Source organism: Phoca vitulina, unplaced genomic scaffold (assembly GCF_004348235.1).
Source record: "Phoca vitulina isolate PV1807 unplaced genomic scaffold, GSC_HSeal_1.0 scaffold17, whole genome shotgun sequence".
Classification (NCBI taxonomy): domain Eukaryota; kingdom Metazoa; phylum Chordata; class Mammalia; order Carnivora; family Phocidae; genus Phoca; species Phoca vitulina.
The window spans coordinates 23137875-23141823 of NW_022589720.1; the positions used below are offsets into that span (position 1 = coordinate 23137875).

Sequence of the window (3949 nt, forward strand, 5' to 3'; positions counted from 1 at the left end):
TGTAAATACCCTAATTTTAAGTTATATAATGTATAAAAAAACAATATTAGAAAATATTACTAAAAATTAAACTGATTTATAATTTTATTTGGCAGAATAAAGTTGTTTCTTATGCCTTTTCTCAGCAATTTAGTGCCACCAACAAAAGGAAAATGAAAAATAAGTAATAAGTGCATCTTCAGTAAAAATAGAAAATATTTTTACCTTTCAGTAGATGATGATTTTGTTAATAAGACCAAATTGAGGAAGAATTCTGAGATCACAAAAGTAACATGTCTCAATAATATAATACAGTTTTAAAAGTAAGTGACCAATCTTGTGATTCCTGAATTGATGGTTGGGAAAGGGAGCAAGATTTTCCCAGGAGAATGGATCAGTACTAAGAAAACACATCCAGGGGCTCCTGGGTGGCTCAGTTGGTTAAGCGACTGCCTTCGGCTCAGGTCATGATCCTGGAGTCCCGGGATCGAGTCCCAATCGGCCTCCCTGCTCAGCGGGGAGTCTGCTTCTCCCTCTGACTCTCCTTCCTCTCATGCTCTCTGTCTCTCATTCAAATAAATAAAATCTTTAAAAAAAAAAAAAAAAGAAAAGAAAACACATCCAAACAAAATTGGGTGGGTAAGGTTGTCCACCATAGAACCGTTTGTATAGTAACCAAGTGACGACAACTCACTGTCTGCATAGGAACGGCAAATAAGTGATGAAGAATCCAGAATATATAAGACTTTGAAGGTATTCTGAAAGAATTATAAATCTATAAATGGATGTGGAAAAAGTCTCTAAATTATTAAATAAAAAGCATGACCCAAAGAATATTGGTCCAATGTTTATATTTCTACCAATCTGAATGCTTTACATAATTAATTTTATGAATCAAATTTAGAAATAAAATTTTTATATTAATTTTAAATTTTGTTTAGTTGAATACTAGGCATTTTGAATATTTTATATTTATCATCTTTTATATTTTGCTTTTCTGAATTGCTTCTTTGTGACAACTGTTCAATGTAATTTTTACTTCTATTTCTATTTGCTTTATGAGATCTCTTGACTGTATTGATTATTTTGCATTGCAGAAATTCTCTATTTTGAAATTTGTTTTTACTTTTTGAAGTTTTTGATACTTAATCAAATCATTATGTCTGCTTTTATTGTGTAGCTCAGAGTTTCAATTTTCTCCTGTGGTATTTCAGTAATTTAGGTTCTATGCATTTAAGTCCTTATTCCATCTGAATTTTATTCTGATTTGTATTTCAAGATCTATATAAAAAGAACCGTCTGATAATTAAAATGTGCATATTTAAGGTATTTGCAAATGACATATCTGATAAAGTGTTAGTATTCAAAATCTATAAAGAACTTATCAAACTCAACACCTAAAAAACAAATAATCCAGTTAAAAAATAGGCAAAAGACATGAATAGACATCTTTCCAAAGACGACATACAGATGGCTAACAGACACATGAAAAGATGCTCAATATCACTCATCATCAGGGAAATACAAATTAAATCTGCAATGAAATATCACCTCACACCTGTCAGAATGGCTAAAATGAAAAACACAGGAAACAACAGGTGTTGGTTAGGATGTGGAGAAGGGGGAACCCTCTTAAATTGTTGGTGGGAATGTAAACTGGTGCAGCCACTCTGGAAAACCGTATGGAAGTTCCTTAAAAAGTTAAAAATAGAAAAATAGAACTGCCTTATATCTCAGCAATGCACTACTAGGTTTTTGTTTTGTTTTGTTTGTTTCTTTAGAGAAAGAGAGAGAGAGAACAAGAGCTAGGCAGGGAGAGGGAGAGAGAAAGAATCTTAAGCAGTCTCCATGCCCAGGACAGAGTCTGATGTAGGGCTTGATCTCACGACCCTGAGATCATGACCTGATCTGAGATCAAGAGTTGGAGACTCAACCAAGTGAGCCACCCGGACAACCCTGCACTACTAGGTATTTACCCAGAAGACACAACAATACTGATTCAAAGGGATACATGCACCCTGATGCTCACAGCAGCATTATCAACAATAGCCAAATTATGGAAAGAGCTGAAATATCCATTGACTAATGAATGGATAAAGAATAAGCTGTATATATGCACAACGGAATATTACTCAGCCATCAAAAGAATGAAATCTTGCCATTTGTAATGGTGTGGATGGAACTAGAGTGTATTATGCTAAACAAAATAAGTCAGTCAGAAAAAGACAAATACCATATGATTTCTTTTATATGTGGAATTTAAGACACAAAACAGATGAATATAGGGGAGGGGGGAAAAGAGAGAGGGGGCAAACCATAAAAGACTCTTTATTACAGAGAACAAAATGAGGGTTGCTGGAGGGGAGGTGGGCAGGCTGATGGGTTAAATGGGTAACGAGTATTAAGTAGGGCACTTGTGATGAGCACTGGGTGTTGTAGGTGATGAACCACTAAATTCTACTGAAACCAATATTACAGTATATGTTAACTAGAATTTAAATAAAAACTTGAAACAAAAAATGTACATACGTATTTTACATGATCATACTATGATATTTGTGCCCTACAGAAATCATAGAATAAAACATACTGTTGTACCGAGTAGGGTGTGGGGCTGTCTCTTAAAGGTAATGGGCTACTGTCAAATAGGCCCCCAGAGAGGAAACAGAAACCTAACAGAAGTTATTCACTTGCTGAGCAAAAGAAAACACTTTCTACTTCCTAGTCTTTCTCTTTAACCAATATTCTTAAGAATGCCAACCACTTGTGTGTGTAATTTATCATAGTAGTAAGGGATGGGGTATATTAAAGAGTTTTAGTACCCACTACTAGCCTCGTGAAGATGAGCTGCTTTGGTTGCTTTGGAAAACCATAACTATTTAGTTAAAATTCAATTTGCCACTATCTGTGGTTAATCAGAATTTTTATCATCCTTGTTTCATGCATTCTCAGTTTCTTGTGAAAACTTGCCTTTTTTTTTTTTTTTTAATTTCTTTACCCCCTCAGTCACCTCCATCTACTCATATTCAGCAGAGGAAATTCCTCCTCCATTAGTGGTATTATGTTTTTATCATATCAAATGTTCGGTAACTATCAGTTTTATCTTGACTTGTGTCTTCAGAAATATGGGAAGGATGTGAACCTAGTAACTGATATATCATTATGTTACTTTCCGGATTTTAAGACAAAGGAAAAGATCCTTCCCTGGCGGTTGTGTTGATATTTTCAAGCTGCTGCTGTTTCTGCAGCCAAGGGAACCATCCGGGAAGGATGGTGTGTGAAAAATGTGAGTTAAGGGGCTGCATCTTTTGGGAGAAGCTAACTGCAGTTCCCAGGTGAAAAGAAACTTGGTACTGTTATTACTCCAAACACATGGAAAGATGGTGCAAGGAATACCACAGAAAGTGGCAGAAGAAAGCTGAACGAAGATAAAGCTTTGACTTAAAAAAAAAAAAAAAAAGCAAGATTCGATCCATATGGAAAGAATAAGTTCTCCACTTGCAGAATTTGTAAAAGTTCTGTGAACCAACCAGGTTCTCATTACTGCCAGGGCTGTGCCTACAAAAAGGACATCTGTGCAATGTGTGAAAAAAAGGTTTGGGATACCAAAAACTACAAGCAAACATCTGTGTAGATGCATTGATGACATTTCTGGCTTTCTATGTGATTTTACTTTTTGCTTTGAAATTTCAAGGCACAGCATAGGTGTTCAAGTTACAAAATAACATGGGATTTGTTTTGGGTTTTTTTAAAGATTTTATTATTTATTTGAGAGAGAGAGGGAAGGAGAAAACAGAAGGTGAGAGGGAGAAGTAGACTCCTGCTGAGCAGAGAGCAGGACGAAGACATGGGACTCGATCCCAGGGCCCTGAGATCATGACCTGAGCTGAAGGTAGATGCTTAACTGAGCCACCTAGGCACCTCACAAAATAACACGCTTTAAGGCAATTAATATTAAACCAAGGAAGTT

General features: G+C 35.6%; 1 pseudogene; it reads left to right on the forward strand.

Annotated features, from left to right (window-relative positions):
* The first annotated feature begins 3249 nt into the window (after positions 1-3249).
* Positions 3250-3613, forward strand: LOC116639032 (annotated as a pseudogene).
* Positions 3614-3949: the final 336 nt, after the last annotated feature.